We start from the raw sequence: 17,883 nt of genomic DNA, 5'->3' as shown, positions 1-17,883 counted from the left end.
TACGAACAAGTCACATATAGTACCATACCAACTAAGCCAATCTGTAAAATAATTATAAATTACATTGGCAAAATTTCACATTCACAGAACAGATTTTAGACCATATGTCTGTTGGTGATGCAACTGAGAATTCATCTTTAGTTCTCAGACAAGGTATGTGTAAAAGTACTGTGTCATATGGCTTTTTATGTTAGGCATTTCCATTACAACATTGTCATGCCATTGCTTCAGAGGCTTTCAGTCACAGGACAAATTTTCTACTGACCATACATTCACAGCAAGATATATAGGTGCAAGAATTGCAAGTCGGAATCCTACAATTCTGTAAATATTCTGTGTGGAAAAATGCACCCCAAAAAAAAATTCTGACAAAAATCTTGATGCTTCTAGATGAGGACTGCACAGAGAAGAGGGATATTAGGATCAGCCCCAGGAAACAGACCACTGAAGTAATTGAGCAGTAGTAATTTAACTCCATTTTGTTGCTCCATCTGGGAAAATAATTCAAGTACTTAAACAATATAGTACATAAGCATACATGAGATATATAAGCATACAGGTATATAAGCATATAGTACATGAGGTACATAAGCATACAAAGAAGGGTGAAATAGTTTGGCTTACTGTACCATTCTCCTGCAGGATTAGTAAGGATTGGACAGACTTGCCATTGGCAGAGAAGCTACTGCGATCTTTAAGAAGAGCAGCATTCTTGAGAAGTCTTAGAAATAATGAACAATAATTTCTTACAGTGGAGAGGTGTTCAGAGTTCCTTGAAACCTGTGGCTAAATGACTTGCAGGTCACTTTTGCTGGGAAAAAGGGACCCTTTCACCTATCCCTTTGTCTCCACTTTCTTTGTGTTTTGTAGGAAATGGTAGTAAATTCTTCTGATCTAAAATATCCTAATTGATTTACATTTTTAGACACATTTGTCTAATCCTAAGTCTGTGGCAACAAAAACAATTGATCTTTGAGACCTGGGAGATAATTCTATGCTTGCAACCAAGTTTTCCACACCTGTCTGTAGAGACACTACGTGGTCATGACTCGTGCTATACAAATGTCAGCCAACTTGGATGGTTCTGTGACCTTCATTTTCCTGGCAGCTGGAAGAAATTGGATTCTGTTAGCTAGCAGTCTGATCTTCCTTCTTCTGAAGCCCCCAGTTATGCTGTCAATTTTATCAAATGCAGCTCACATCCTAGAAGCTAAATCATTAACCATCATTTTCAGCACTTAATTTTATATATTCTTGCATGCAGTACACTGTAAAATGTTTAATGTTAAAGAAAATTCCTGTGTTCATCCAATGAAAAAGGGAAGGATTGAGCTGCTGCCTATTTTTGATTTTTGAGATTTTTCTATAATCCTATTTATCTAACATTTGGTTCACAATTGTTTCTAAATACATGTATTTGGAATGCCATAAAAACTAGTTATCATCAGTTCACTAACAAAGGTAAAAGATTACTTTAATGTTTTTCCTGTTAATTATTAGCAATTCAGAGTCATTTTACTAGCATGCATTTTAACTTAAACAGTATAGCTATTACTGGGTAAATGTACTCAAAATAACCACATTTGAAAACTGGTAATTTCTTTGCACTTAATAACTGCTTTGCTTGATCGCTGAAAGGGATCTAAAAGTAAGATGTTCTAGGCTCTATTTATAGCTGCAGCTTCATAACTTTCTTATTTATTCACTGAATATTTTTCCTGGTAGTTTCTGAAGTATGGCATTTTGTATGGATTGTCAGATGGGGACACTCAATGTATTCTGGTACTAATCAGTCCCAAGAAGTCCCTAGTACCTCAGTGAGGTAGACCTATGCATGTAACTGAAAAAAACACAGAAGTAACCTTCCCCCTTTGCTAGTGAGCTGATGGAATGTAGTGGGTTTTAAGTCTGTCTATCTAAAATACATGCATAAGTCTATTGGTCACTTTTCCTGTTTATTTCATTTTAAACATTTGTCATGACATGTCTCCATGGAATATTCCAGATAGATCTGAAAATTATTTCTGCACTTCTTGTAAAAATAAATTGATTACCCATTTATTTTCTGTTACACAGAGAATTTCTGTTTGAGCAGAAACACCGGTTAAAGTGGTTTTATTTGCTTACATATAGGTGTCTGTCAAGGAACTACAGCCTTTTGTTATTATGCAAATTTTTACTTTCATAAGAAAACACTGAGTGTCCAGTAACATCAAATCTGCATACACCGCAATCCTCCTTGTGTCACTTGCACAGCAGCACAGAAGAGAGGCAAAACTCTCGAGAGCCACTTGTGCAGAAAAGATGGAGCACTGGCTCCCCTGCAGCCACTCTTCCCTGCTGATTGTGAGACAGTGGCAAATTTGGGCTTGGGATACCTATTCTGCAGGGTTCCTTTCCATTCCTTCCCTAAGAGATGAAATTTTATACTCAAAGGTCTTCTTTCTTTTCATTGAGTTGTAATGCCCAATGGTAAAAAAATACATTTGAATAATCATTAGTTTGTGAGGACTGGTGTGAAGGAAAAAAACCCAGAAGTCTCTTCTAAGCTCTTTAGGTCACTAAAAGCCTTCAGGAGTCAATGGAAGTTCAGGAGCTTGATATCTGAAGATATTTGAAGATCTGGGGATTAGTTTGTAAGTGAATGGCCTCTGATTACAAATATGTGTATGTATTCCAGCGTTTACAGAGACTGTAGATAATACAGGCAAAAAAATTATGTGATTTTAAAGGAAAACTTGTGTGAACATTTCCTGACTGCCCCTTATATAGTGAAGGGCATTGCTGTGTGTTTTGACATATCTCCAGGAAATATAATGAGATAATGTCTGGATATCAGGACTCCTGTAGCTCTTTATTTTAAGTTCAGCAAATGCATGAACTTAGAAGAAAATCTTTCCAGCTTTTTGATTTCTTTTTTTCTGGTATTTAAATTAAACAAATTTAGCAAACAAATAATGATGCCCAAAACTGATACAGATCAATTATTACAAGTTAGAGTTTTTTTGGATAAAAGCTGAGTGGTTATTCAATATATAGACATATTTAGCAATCTAGAGCAACAAGCAAGTCGACTCAAAAGGGAATATTAAAATAAATGTTGCCTAAGAATAGTTACAGCACTCAGATAGAAACATTCTGTCATGCAGGTGCTCATCCAAATGTTGGCAGACATTCAGTTTAGTACCAGAGGAATCCTGAGGAGGAAAGAATATCAAGATGCCACCCACCTACCTAATAATGTGTAGTTTTTGCTGTATAACTTGCTATAAGCACTTTGAGGCAAAGAAGGTCCCCCAGAGGTAAGGACAGGAATGATGGCCCACCTATTGTTTAAGAAGCAATTACATTGTCTAAGCAAAAAATGCTTGCTGCTAATAACCCCTTATTGAAAGGGCTTTTAATGGTAACAGAGCTCCCAAAGTCTCTTTTTATTACGTTTAAGCCTGCAATATCTATCCACGCTATTTTGCACCTCACGTTACAACGGCGATGGTACGCAGGATGTGTGCGGGCACAGCATAGATTTATATTCTCTGCCTTGGCTCAGCTGCATTCAATGCACAGAGGAAGCTGGAGGATGCAAATTGCCCTCTCCTGCTGTGCCCACAACCCTGAGACAAGCTGTCACTGCCTTGCTCCATCCAGCTGTGGAGCTTTCTTCTGGAAACATCCCCTGCGAGGGGCTGCAGAAGGAGCCTCACAGCCCCCACTACAGCCAGCCGCTCTCCACGCGGGCAGGGCAGGCGGCTGCCACAGGTGCAGAAATGGAGCCCAGCTCTGGATCCATAATTCATAAACACTTAATATTTGCTGGTGCCCTCAGGTATAAACCACAAATTGTTTGCAGAAGAACCTCGTCCAATTTTCAGCTGTCCTCCGAAATTCAACTTGTTCCGAAAATTGACTTAATGGGAAATATGAAATTAAGGGTCTTGATTCATCAAAAGTACAAAAATCCAATTTGAACTTACTATAAAGGAGGAGCATGAAGGGTTAAATCAGTGTACTGTTAGTGCAGCAACAGAGAAACTGGGATGTTCTACCTAATATTTTATAGCAGGTTACCCATTTATCTTTTGAAAATAATAAGCCCCCTTTTTTTTTTATATTGGGATCTTTCATAAATGGTTACTGAATATCTTACTATACTGCTTATATTACAGCCCATATTCCCAGATGTGCTAAATTTTTATCACATTTTGCAGCAACACCAAAAACTCCACATTCAAGTTACAATTGATACCTTGTTAAGCTCAATTAAGTAAGATTAAAGATTGACTGTGTATGGTTAATGTATTTGCTAAGTACTACCTTTACATCATTTTTCACATTTCAAAGCAGTCGTTACTTTCTGTTGACTGAAATTATTAACATATATAGAATTACAGTCATAGGAAAATCAGAGATATTTGGGTATATAAAGCTAAAAGAAATAAAATATACAGCAGTATATGAGTTTTAAATGCTGGCATTGAACTCAATAAAAGCCAGGATATTTTGAGTGTAGCAAACAGTACTTACTGGGTTTATCAGTTTGTCTGGGTATTGGTAATTGCCGATCACAGGTTTTCTATCATATTACTCCTAAATTATTGACAAGTCAGAAATTAGTTCATATGTGTTTTTCTCATTTTCTTCTGTGATGAATTTTTACTTTTTGCAGTATTACTAAAGAGGTTTCTTTACCATTCAAAAGCCGTGTCATTACAGTTTTGAAAACAACTACTTTTCAGATTTAGAAATACTGTCTGTGGGTACTTATGTCCATTTTGGCTAGCAGAAAAAATAGAACTTACTTCAAAAAATAGTATTGAATTTCAGCTTGCAAAAAATGTAGAAACTTAATTCCATTCAAACCAATTTTTTGATTTACAATTTTTTGATTTGTACCTTTGTATTGTTTTGAAATATTTACTGTATTTAGTCTCATTTAAGCTACACTAGCAGCTGACGAAAGTTCTTACTCTCACTAAGCTTTTGTTTCAAGTGCCAATTACAATTCAGCTAACATTTTGAAAAGTACATCATGTTCCTGTATGAAATGAGATAGCAGTGAGTCAGAGAATATAAATCTGTAAGTTTCTATACATTTCAACATATGACCGTGAATTATTCAGTATACTAATTACTCTTTTAGCATCTTATTTATCTTGCTTCTTATGTCTAAGAAGTACCTTGTACAATTGAAACAGTGCCTTCTCCTGCTTGGCTTTCAGAAAGAAGTTCTGCCATACTTTGAAAAGAAACATGAAAAAAAGTGTTTTAATGAAAATATGGTTGTAGGATATCTACATTGGGTTAGCTATGGAAGGCACCATTTACTTTGCACCGTGATATTTTTAGGTCTAGAATTAGAGTTTGTTTGTGCAGAGTAGCACTGTCTGCCAACAAAATGTTTTGTACAGAAAACCATTAACAGAAGACATCAAAAGCTTAAGCCTATTCATATTCTGAATATTGAAAACTTCCATTATTTCATGACTCAATGTGTAAATCTGTATCAGATGAGCTAAAAAGCCAAGAATGTTTTAATTTCCTCACGGGTTTGCATTCCTTTATTAGAATTTAATTTGCATTGTTCTGAAAATGGCTTTTCCTGGTTGACTGTTCCTAAGAACTGTTATGTACTTTAATGCAATTGGAAAAAAATAATCATTTATCACCAGTAGAAGACTGCTTGAGCATCCCATAACTTTGTTGTAGTTCCCTTGCATGGAATCATATTTCATACAGAGCATGAATGCTAAATGAAAGATACTTCTGAAAGTATAAAGTATTCAGAAATTAGCAAGTACAAGTTTTGCCGTGCAGTCATATTCCAAAACCTTTTTATCTACTTTCTGATAACCTTCACATTTGCAGTCTGTGATAGAACCACAATTACACCCAGCTTTCCTGGGCTTTCATCCTGTGCCATAACAGAAGGTGCTTTTTTCTTACTGTAAAACACTCTTCCTTTAATCACAGCACATTCTGCGCACTTAATGAGGTAGGGGTATGTTATCATGTCATTAAAGACTACATCATGATGTATAATAAATGGGAGCTGATTTAAGACTGCGTCATCTTTGATGTGCTTGGATTTGCAACTTGAATTTTCTTCTTTTTTGTATGTTATGTAAATATAAACCCAAATTCTGTTATATGCAACTACATTGAAATCATGTTGATCACTACCTGATTTACTCAGGCTCTGTTTACTTTCAAGGCTTTTCATAATGTTTGGAATTTCATAGATTTGTGAATTGATTACATAGTTTCTTATAGGTATCACCCTAGAAATTTTTCCATGGGTGATCACCTGTCTAGGTTTACCTGAAGTACATTTTTTTATAGCTCCGTGTCAGCCTTTTAAAAATATAATTACTTCAAGATAAACAATGGTATACTGATATTATAGTGAATTGCTCATAATGTTTGGGTTAATGGTGCCAATCCTTAGCGGCCCTAAGGGGAAAAAAACTCAATTAGAATGAGACAGATTTTGGCACTGGTAGAGCATACTTTACTACAGGGAGGTCCTCCTCCAAAGATTGCATTTAAGATAGTGTGTAGACAGCCAGGGAACTAGTTTGATGCTGAAAAGGCACACCCACAAGTACCCAGGGCAGGTATATCCTGCCCTGACCTTCAGATTAAAGTTAGGTTTACTAATCTTGTGTGGAATCTTGACCATCATGCATGAGGATTGCTTTTCAACACTATTTCCTTTGTAGATACTACCTTAACCAAAAAAAAAAAATAAAAAAAAAAAAAATAGAGTGGATGGGAACAAAGAGAAGAACAGAAAAATTGCTTGAAAGGTGGAAGTGATTATTTGTTGTTCTCATAGAAATCATTATTTCTTTCATTGTAAAAATGTGCAGAACAAGTGGCAAATTTCTTTGCTCCAGTCATAAATCTTCAAGAATCAGTTTTCCCAGACAAATGAAAGACAATCTAATAATTTAGAGAGGAGAAAATTCTGAGTCCAGGGATCATAAAGGAAGTCAGAATCTAAAATAATGAATTATTCAGACCCCAAAGACTTGAAGTACTGGACATGAAGGTACACAGAACAGTGTTAGTAAAACAACAAAGCTACAAAAGGATCACTCAAAAGCTTGCATTCTTTATATCTAATCAGTATTTTTACTATAAGTAGAAACAGGTTATTTAAACAGGGTGTCATTCTTTCAACACCTCCATTTGGCTCTTTTCTTTCAAAATTACCTGCTTTTAAACCACTCTCTAACTTGACGCTGTTTTCAACCCTAAAATTACATGAGTAGAAAATGTACCAAATCATTCTTCTTTTATTTCACTCTACCTTCCACTTTCAGATACTTTCAGATTTTTCCCTTGCTTTTTACCCAGAAAGAACCTGTCTTCCAGTTTGTCCACAGTACAGCTTTGATGCTGTACTTACAGTAATTTTTCATTCCTGAATCTGTGTTGTCAAAAAATAACCACCCATGCATTCTTGTGTATGTTTAACCTATTGATCCAGATAGTGGAGGTACAGTGACAATCTAATTACTTTTCTGGCATTGAGTTTTTGATTAAAAATGGACGGTGTAGTCCAGATGTCATTTTGGGCAGGAACTTAATACAAATTCTCCTTTCAAAGAACTTCATTCCCATATTAGTGGAAAAAGCTAAGTCACACAAAGCTGTCTAATGATGCATGCTACTCTGAGGTAGCCTCACAGTGTTTCCCTGCCCTGCTTTGACAGGCACAGCTGTAGTCTGTCCGTCTCCAGAAACAGCTCTGCCAGTGCATGCATCACTTTCCTGATGCTTGACATACCCACCTGTACCTGTATCTGTTGCCAGATGCAGATCAGTGACCACAGACACCTTTCTTTCTTCTCCCTCCAGGAGCCATGTCCTGAGGGAGCCACCTGCCTTCTCTCTTTCTCCCATAGGAAAAGTTTCCTAAATTCTCCAGGCTGAATTGTCGGATGAAGTTTAGGACACAGTAAACCAAACTGATGCTTTGAAGATGTCATTTCAGCAGTGTAAGAGAAGCAACCTCTCTGGACTGAAACAGCTTGGGAAAAATATTTTAAAAAGAGGAAGCATTATTCCCAAATTAAATTTATCGCTGAGGGTGTTGTCAGCACTTTAATGTGCGGTGTAGATATAATACTTGAATGACTTTGAAAATAGCTCCATGCCGTTTCAAGAAATAGTTTTGAGTAAGACTAATTAACTTCAAAGAAAGAAGGAGTAAAAAGAGTTTTCTTCTTTATTTAGTTTTTAGCTAAGTGCTGTCTCAAATTAAATGAGTCATGAAAAATTCAAATTGTTAGAGTGCCACCCCTATAATTTGATCACTATTTAATTTGATTTTTTGTTTTATTTAATCAGAGCTACAGGAACCAGCTCATTTGTACTGTAAATTACACAACTTCTGCCCTTTATTTCATATATTGTTGATCACTTTTGGCAGATATGATTGGATTATCTAATCATTGGCTATATGAAATTGCCATTTAATCAATAGGGAAGGTCAAAATTTCTCAATGTGATCCTGAAACAAAGTATCTAAGGAAGTTGGAGGCTGCTGAAATCCAACTAAACTTTTATATGTTTGCAACATTATTATTGACTATAGCTTCATTATTATCATAACAAATGGTTCCTTTATCTTTTCTTGCCACTTGGGGTTTGATAGCACAACCTATGTCTTTGGTTATTGATTATAGCTACCAATGCCTTGATGGATTTAGCTCTCTTCCTCATCAGTGTATTTTATAGTTGTTCGAGACAAGAGATAATGAGTTCTGTATGCCCTGTTCTGCAAATAGGCAGTTAAGGGATTGACATCTTCTGTCACTGAACATGTATGTCACTGTGAATATAAAGCTAATTTCTTACTGTTCAAAAAACATATCCACACATTGTTTGTTAGTCTGCAGACACTGACAAACTGGTAGAATATGCTTCATCCTTATTGCTCCATCATTTGTTGTGCAAGCCAAGCAACAATACAGCATCCTGTGCTCTGCCTTTTCAGTTTTGGCTGTCCTCGGGTGGGGATTTTGCTCCTTGTTACTCTGCAGATCTGTTTGACTTTTTTCAGGATGTCTGATACTGTTCTCAGGTTATGCTCTGGTTAATGACCAGACTAATGACTTCCTCTAACTTCTATCACACATCGAAATGTTTGAAATATATATTGTGATATTTAGTTTGAATGGGTGCTGCTGTGTGCACCTCCCACCCTGAGGACATTTATTTCCTACCCTTTTCGTCGGTACAAATCTGAATATATTCCCAGGTAAGGGAATCTAGGTAGTCCATTTTTTTTCAGCTATTCATTTCAGCTGTTGTATTATTGTTGTTGTTGTTATTTTTATTTTATAGAGTATATTTGTTTGTAAGAGGGTCCATTAAATACAGTGTTGGCACACACCAGTGAATAGATGACTGAAAACTTAATTATCACAGCAAAAACATCCGGCTACCCATGCAAAGGATTTTGCTGGCCTGTAGAAAGAACAGAGGCTTTAGTGACCACTGGTAGGGAAATATGGTGTATGGGGAACAGTCTGTTCCTGGCACATATGTTATTCTGTAGAGTGAAGGATTAGGAGTAGAGACTGCAGTTTGCTTTTTGATGGTAAACATAAGAGACCCACATTTAATAGCTAGCTGAGCAGAAAATATCTGCATCTGGTCTTGCTTTAAATTTTCTGGGGAAAGTTTTGTTGTTCAATGACAACCCAAGATCCTCATTCTTCCTACTACTCTTTGTGAAGTGTGAAGGTATGGGAAGAAGGAACTGAAATGGATCGTAACAAGGCTGAGAAAGTTTTAAAAGAGCAGTCCTCAGGCTTAATGTGTTTTATTTGGAATTTTTGGTTTAAACCAATATTCCAAAGGCAGCAGATGAGAGGAGTCAGAGGAGCAGGACCATTCTAGAGAGGAGAAAGGTGATGGCAACAGACCAATGATGCTAATGATAAGGCTATGACAGCTGGATCATAGCAAATATATATGTATTCTGCTCTAAAACTACCCTTAGGCTGTATCAGAAACTCTTTTCAAATTCATGGTTAAAGTGGCAGTTAACAGCAGCAGTAGAAGGGTTTGGGTTTGCCTTCAGGCAAACCTGAGGCATGTCCTGACACAGGAATTGCTACTCCCACCTCCCCGTGCCTCAAAGTGATCAAGGGTCCGTAGGAGTGTATGGAGTTAAGCCAAATGACAATGGAATACGACAACAGGAAGGGAAGCCATGGGACTTGGACATGCATGCTTCTTGTTTCAGCTCTCATGGATTCCTGCTTTAGTTCCCCATTGAGCAGAGCAAACTTTCTAGTAATTCTCCGTGCTCCTCTCACTCCAGGAACATGTTTTCTCGCTTGCAGGTGTTTTCGTTGGTAGGAAATGTGTTAGTAAACCAATGCCTTCATTTCTAGATCACAGGCAAATACAGGAAAATTTTCTGACTTTTCTTTCCAAAGTAACAGTACTCCAAAGTGGTTAAATATAAATAATTATCTGCTGACCTCACATGCAGCCAGACCCCTGCTATGCTCATTCTGGACCAAGTTCAATCATGACATAGTGATTTCTTTTTAACCTTAATGAGTCCAACATTTATTGGAGCTTTTGTAGGAATTTTTTTCTTCATCTGCTTTTCCTAGTGTGAATTTGGTTTGCTTGTTTTTGGAGCACTGTCTTCAAAGTACATGACAGGACAAACAAAGAACAACAAAAACAAACAAAAAAAATTAAAATATTGTGACATGCATGACATTACTAAAGTCACCTTGCTAAAATTTATGTCTCATTATTTTAGGGGCAATTTTACTGGTTTCTTCTCAACTGTAAACCTAGAACTGTAAAACTAGCCCCTCAAAAAGTTCAATGAACTTTTAAATCTTCAAGTAATAAAAATAGACTGAAATAAACACATGTATGTGTTTTCTACAAAAGTTTAAAAGATTAACCAATAGGTCAAAATCAAGTTGCAAACCTCTCAAGAATAATAAGACAGTAAACTTGATGTTGCATGATATTTGACATACAGCAAATCACTATTTACATTTTATCCCAAAACATTTACCTGAGAAAAGGTCACGGCGTTAAATTTGGAGACATTTACTGCAATTGCCAAATGTTTACTATCTCCATGAATGTCATGCTTCTTAGTCAAAAGAAAGTTGATGTGCTAAATGTCAATTATTTCAAGTTGTTTGATGGCAGCACAGATTGCCAAGCAATATAAAAAGAGGTTTAATAAATATTATATACACTGTTAACCATTAATCTTGCCTAACTCTAGAGGTTAGAGTTTCACACAGAGAGGATTTATGACAAGCAACTGTGCAGGACATTAAAACTCAATTATTGCTGTCCTACATAAAGGCATTATCATTAAGTTGGGGAAGCACTACCCTTCTTCTTCTGATACTGCTATCAGAATTTAGGAAAGCATCAGGGGCAATTAAATTACTTTGGGAAATCTAGCCATTATGCTTCCCCTTGCAATATTTTGTCCTTTTCAGAATGAATGAAATGACTAGTCAGTACCCTTTGCCAGAAATCTAGAAATTCATACGTTATCTTATACTGAGCAATGAGCAAATTTTTGCTAGGACCTCCAGCTCTTGGAGCTAACCCAAAATTTATACTTATAGGAATACAGGTTAATGACATGAAAGTTTTATTTCTATTAAGTAAACGTCTAATATCCATGTTTAATAACTTACCTATCCACCTATTCCAGGGCAAATATAACCATAAGACATTGCTTGGAGGGCAGTACTTTGTCAAGTTAGAACTGGAAACTTCTTGAAAAGAGTTGTAAAAACAAAGCAATTGGGATTTCAGCCTTAGAATCTGATTCCTATCCACAGAGTGAAGTTCAGAACATTTAATTGACCTGCTACACAAGTCTGAAGTTCTGGCTGATTCCTGGTGGAGATAGAAAACATCACCCCAAGAAGTCTGGACAGAGTACTTAAAATATATGTCTTTGGAAAAAATTAGTTCCTTTTTAAAATATTCCTGTTGTAAGTTGTAACATTCCCTGTGCTAGCGTAACTGCTTCAGTGGGTTAACTTTGTTTTCCATCTCTTCTTTGTGTCATGGTTTTACACATTTTGGTCTGACAGTCTATGTGAAAATCACCTTCTTGCAGGTGATAACCACAACTGCTCCAAAGATTTTTCAGACTACTTTTTTCCAAGATATGTTTTCAAACTGTCTTGTGAGCCCTCTGTACAAGTAATCAGATATCTGGTCTGGGCCATATCTGAATTTTGGCTGACAAAATCTAGATTTCTTAAGTAGGTAGATTTTACTAGTCTGATTAAAAAAACCAAACCCTTGTGAAGTGTTGACTGCTCAATTTTATCTGAAAATTCTTTGTCTCTTTATCTAAATATATTAATAGACATACGCTATGTCTGTGCATAATACGTTTTGGTCGTCAATTTAGTTGTGTAACTAGGAGATTGCAACACTTTTTAAATTTTTTTAAGCTGTAAACTGATTATTGATTCAAATCCTTAACCTAAATGTCGTATCTTACCTTCCTTACATTTCCTTTTCCCCGGAAATTTAATCCAGTTGCCAATAATTGACTGGAATACTTGGCAGCAGTGCTCTGTGATGAATTAGGAATTTTCTGTAAGATACAATTGGCAACACCAAAAGGAAAATGAAAAGGTCTGACCTCCTTTCTGAGTTCTTGAACACACCCCAAATTCACAAACACTATGAGAGCCCCCACTGTTAAAGCCTCTGAAAAGAAAGTTTTTAGTCTGTTAGAACATAGGATAACCAGCAGCCACCATGATCTTAGCAGCACAGCTAAACAAATTCAGGGTAGCAATGTTTACCTAAAAATTTATATTCTGTCTTTTATCGTTAAATAATTGAGCAGGTATCAAATAGAAATGTTTCAATTATTCATTAAGTTATTTCATTTACTAAAAAGATGGCTGTAGGCAAATAAGTGTCATTTGTATTAAACTGTGAACATCTTCATGAGGTTTGCTAATCAGATCTTCAGTGCCTAGACCACAGAGAATCTTTATTCATATAGGAAGCACAGTGAAATTTCTCAGTATGGACCACAGAATAATTCTGATAAAAAGAGGGAAGATTTCCCCTTTCTTCCCTCTCTGTCTTCTCCTAGGCGAACTTTAAAGTCTTGTTTACTTGCTGAGATTGGAACACTGATTGCAATGGGTATGAATTTTTCCATAAAAGATGATAAAGTTTCCATCCTTCCCACCTTCAACAACCAAGCCCTTTAGCTTAGGGTACCTATGATGTGTAGGGTAAAAGCACATTTTTCTACAGGAAAGCAAAGACACCAGTGCATTGTGTACGCTTGTGGCCACACCTATACTAACTAATAAAGAACAGGGACCAGAGTCTGGTCCTGGCCCCCACCTGGCTTACATCTGTCCAGCTAAACTCCCTCTTCCTGCTCCAAACCAGATGCTCTCACCCATACTTCTTACTGGATCACTTCCTAGTCCAAGCTTTCCAGCAGTTCAGGTAGGGTCCTGTCTGGGAATATGGTATCTGGCTCAGCCACAGCCATGATACAGTCTGCTAAAATTTATACACAGAGAACATTTGCATGGGAGTATGCAAACTTTGGTCCTACGCTTTAGTTTATTGTAATACATGCAGTCCCTAGGTCCACTTTTATGTTGAATACCTTCTCTACTCCATTTCTAAACAGTAGAAGCCCTCTTTTCTTCTGGATTTTGTCTTCTGTTATGTATTCTATAATATTGTATGCAGGTCGAGTTAAAAGTTGATTTATTCTTTCTTTGCTCTATATTAATAGCCACACGTTGTTAGAGTCTGTAAATATCCAGGCTTCTTTGCCAAAAAGTTTCTTACATTACTTAAAAATGCATTCTTTCATTGCTCAAGTGTGGATAGTATTGGAAAAGTCAATCTACAACTGGCTGAAGCTGAACAGCTTTACCCTCCTTTAATTTATCCAGAGTACCTTTCTTAACTTTCCACTACAGCATTTGCAGTGGGAGGGCTGGCAGAAGGTTAAATAAAAATAACCTGGGACAGCAAAGATAAAATCAGACACAGACAGGCAAATAATTTCCATGTCTGAGTTAAATTTTTCTAGCACATTTCACTGCATTAGCTATCACAGTGATAGGCTCACTGTAAGATCCTGAAAAGAAATCTTTGAGCTCCTGTGTTTGGTGAAATTGTTTATGGCTTTCCCCTAATTATATTAGCAAACACCTACATTAAAAGGTAGCAGATCAAAGCATTCAAGAGTGTGAAAATGTAAGTCAGAATGCTCTACAGAGTCTTTACTCCACTGTCTTATTTATATGCACAAACACATGCTATTGTTTCTGAAGGATGTGTGTCTTGGGTGGGATCCCTTTCTGTGTAGAGGTTGTGGGTTTAGTTGTTTTATGAGAGTTATTAAGAGAAGAATGGACTTCAGGGAGACAAAAACCTAACTTTTTTTTTTTGTTTTTAACCAAACTAAAATCTTTAGGGGCTGTGACATAAATAGAATACAGATTATTTACCCTTGACATAAAAGCCACCTTCTCTTGTTAATTGGAGTAGTAAATCTTATGATGTGTTGATTTGGTAGGACTGGAACGTGTTTGGACAAAATCAAGAGAAATATTGTTTTGACAGTGATGAAATATGATGTATTATCTTTTGAACCTGTAAGATACATACACACAACTCTCAATAAAGATTACAATTATTTTAATGATTCTGCGCTGAAAGTTCAAAATAAAGCTGTTCTTTACCAATTTAATAAAAAAGCTGTTTATTATGGAGCCAAGCTTATGGTATATACTTAACTAATTAATAGATCATTCAGCTGATTTGGAGATAAAAATAATATTTCCAAATACTGGAAGTATTTATAAAGTTGACATCTTAATATGTGCCCTCCATCCTAGATTTGTTAAATGTGTTTAAACAGTGTGTAAAGAGCAGAAAATGCCCAGCAAAAGGAAGCATGTTACTTAAAAAATCTTCATCATTAAAATCAAAATACTAACAGATCACCCAGGTTCTCTTCAAAGTCCTGCCTTGACAGAAACAAGACGTAGGTCAGGTATCAATAATTACAAAAATTTTTAAAACTTTAGTAAATTCTTACACATGTAACAATGTTGGTTTGTTTTATGCAGATTGTCTGGATACTTTCATAGTCAGTATTAAAAAAAACCCCATTTCTAGAATATGACCCTTTGAAAGCAAAATTTCAAATCAGGTAAAATTATTTGCTCTTTACAGCATCTTTTTCTCTCCATCAGATGTAAAGAGGGTGAATGGTGACCAGATCATGATGCTGTAGATTTGTAAACTTACTGAGATAAATTTACCATTTAAAGATTCAGTAAAAGGTGGGAAATTAATAAATGCTCCATATTTGTTATTTCCCTGTTGCAGTTTAACAAAGGATGTTGCTCTACAATAAACCATCTGCACTGAACAAGGCAGCTTCTTTTGTGGGTGCCCTAAAGGACAGAAATTACTGTACTGGTGCACGTGTTCGGGCACCAATGTACATCGCTTCAAAGTAACACTCTAGCGTTTCTATGAACTGCACAGTGCCCTTGTTCCACCAGGAATCCAAGCAGCCTTCATAAATGCACTGACAGAGTGTTTACAGCAACTTTAAATTAAAGTTAGCCAGAGGGCCTGGCTCCTGACCAAGGAAAAGCCAGAAGAAATTCTGGCTTATGGCTTTCTTCAGCTAGCACAAGCATCTTCTCCCCCAGTCAGGGAGGCCAAAGAGCAGTTTGAAAAAGTGTTCTGTTATCTCTTTGCCACATGCCTGATGTTTAAGAAAGCATTGATGCTATGTCCATCTATTTTGATCCTCCTTCCTCCTCACTCCCCTTTTTTATTATCTTATTGTTCCCTGTCCATATGGATATGTATTAGAGAAGAAGCTTATTAACAGATAGTCATAAACTAAGTCCACAGAGGCAAAGAAAAAGCAAATTGATCATTTTTCAAGAGCATATCTTTGTAAGAAGCACAGAAAAGAGAGAAGTATCTTTCTTTGGACAATAGGGGATTTTAACAACAAGATCTTTTTGCTGTTTATATTGCCAGGAATTGTACTGACTCCAACTTAAATCACTGAATCCTTCTTAATAAATATCCCACTGACTTAAAACAGAGTTTGGGAGAACAAAGGACTTCGTACTTAGCAGTTGCAGTGTCTTGGTCTAAGGAACTCATTGGAACGAAGATGCATTCAGGATCAACAAACTAAACAAACCATCTATTAATGAGTTCTTACAAATTTGCTCTCTCTCCTTACCTCAGCACTGTCATCTGTTTATGTATATGCATGTGTGGACACACATACAGGGAAGATATAAGGCTCTTGATGTCATTTCCTGGGCCTCCCTTGAATCCTCCCTCCAAACTAAGATTGAACAGTGCAGATGCCAATGTTTTTCTTAGCCTGGTGTTAGAATATCTCTTTGTCCAGCCACACTTGGGGTTTAAGCTTTCCCCATACGTGGGGTTATTGTGGCTCTTTATACTTTCCCAGGTGTAGTTCTGGTGGCTCCAAAGGTTGTGCCTGTACTGATTTCAGACAGGCTCTTTCTCTTTGGTCATGGTGAATTGCTGTCAAAGGTTGCTGAGGTCATGGTTGTCCTACCATATGGCATTTTTATTCTTTAATCCTTTATTGTTGGTCGCTAGTGCCAGAGAGTTTGTTAAGGTACAGGTCTAACAGGCTGTGATCTTCTAGCCCATGGCTGCTTTGGGTACCATGGCAAGACACCAATGACCACCTGGCATTTCTGTTATTATGTTGGAGTGTCTTGTGAAAAAAGAACTTAATTGTTTAGGCATTTATGGTTTAGTGGCATTACTAGCTTTTTCTATGTATCAAAGGGGTTTTGTTTGCTTGTTTTGTTGTGGTTTGAAAAGCTTGCAGCATTAGGCAGCACTATCTGATGAAATTTGCTGATTTTTGTCTTCTGCTTATATATCTGTGTAAGTGAAGCCTGTGGTTCTGTAAATGTCCTTCTGTAGACAAACAAACTCTTAGCTCAGCCTCTTATTCTCATTTTCTTTGGCTTGTACTGGTTCAAGCTGTTAGTCACAGGCATGAAATCCCAATTCTTTGCAACCCAATGGAGTTCCTTGATTGCATATGGAGAGCCACTAGCTGAAACAAGCTTGTCATAAAGAGCAAGTCTGATGCACACTGCCGTGGTATGATTAATCCCAGTGCTGAATAACACTGTTGAATTACTGAGAAAATGAATTTTCAATAACTAACTAGCAGTAATAGTGGTTCATACGGGTCAGTCTCTGGTCACTTGTTGCCAGGCTCTGCTAGATTCATTATAAACTATATATTGCTTGCAGCTCCTTGCAGCTTTGTCCTGGTATTTTGCACACACAAAATAGTCTATGAGTAGTTCTCCTGACTGTGCATCTGTGCTAACAGTAAGGTGTTTGTCCTGTCCAAGTTTTATCATCTGTGCAGTGTGCACAGATATTTAAAGACATTTTCTTTGGGATCACTTTTTAAACTTGCATGAATAATAGTCTCTTTTACATAGTAAGCCTGTTTTTCATTTGAACATGTTTGAAATGGCAAAAGAACCTACTTGAGAGCAAGTCTTTTTATTTTCTTCAAAGAGATTCAGTATTTTATTTCTTCCTGTTTTTTATTTTTTACCAGCTCCATCATCTATGCTTTGGTTTGTGCACATATACAAAAATATTTTATACTATCATGTAACTTTCTTGTTCCAATTTTCAGAAAGTCTTGTCCTTCCACTAAAGTTGCTGGAAAATATCTGTTATTTGTTTTGATATTGTCAACAGACATTTTCCAAAATGAGAGGTATTGAAAGGATAGCATTGCAACCATTCCTG

The sequence above is a fragment of the Geospiza fortis genome, unplaced genomic scaffold (assembly GCF_000277835.1).
Source record: "Geospiza fortis unplaced genomic scaffold, GeoFor_1.0 scaffold162, whole genome shotgun sequence".
Taxonomy (NCBI): domain Eukaryota; kingdom Metazoa; phylum Chordata; class Aves; order Passeriformes; family Thraupidae; genus Geospiza; species Geospiza fortis.
The sequence above is the reverse complement of the archived record's forward strand: the minus strand, read 5'-3'. Positions refer to the sequence as shown.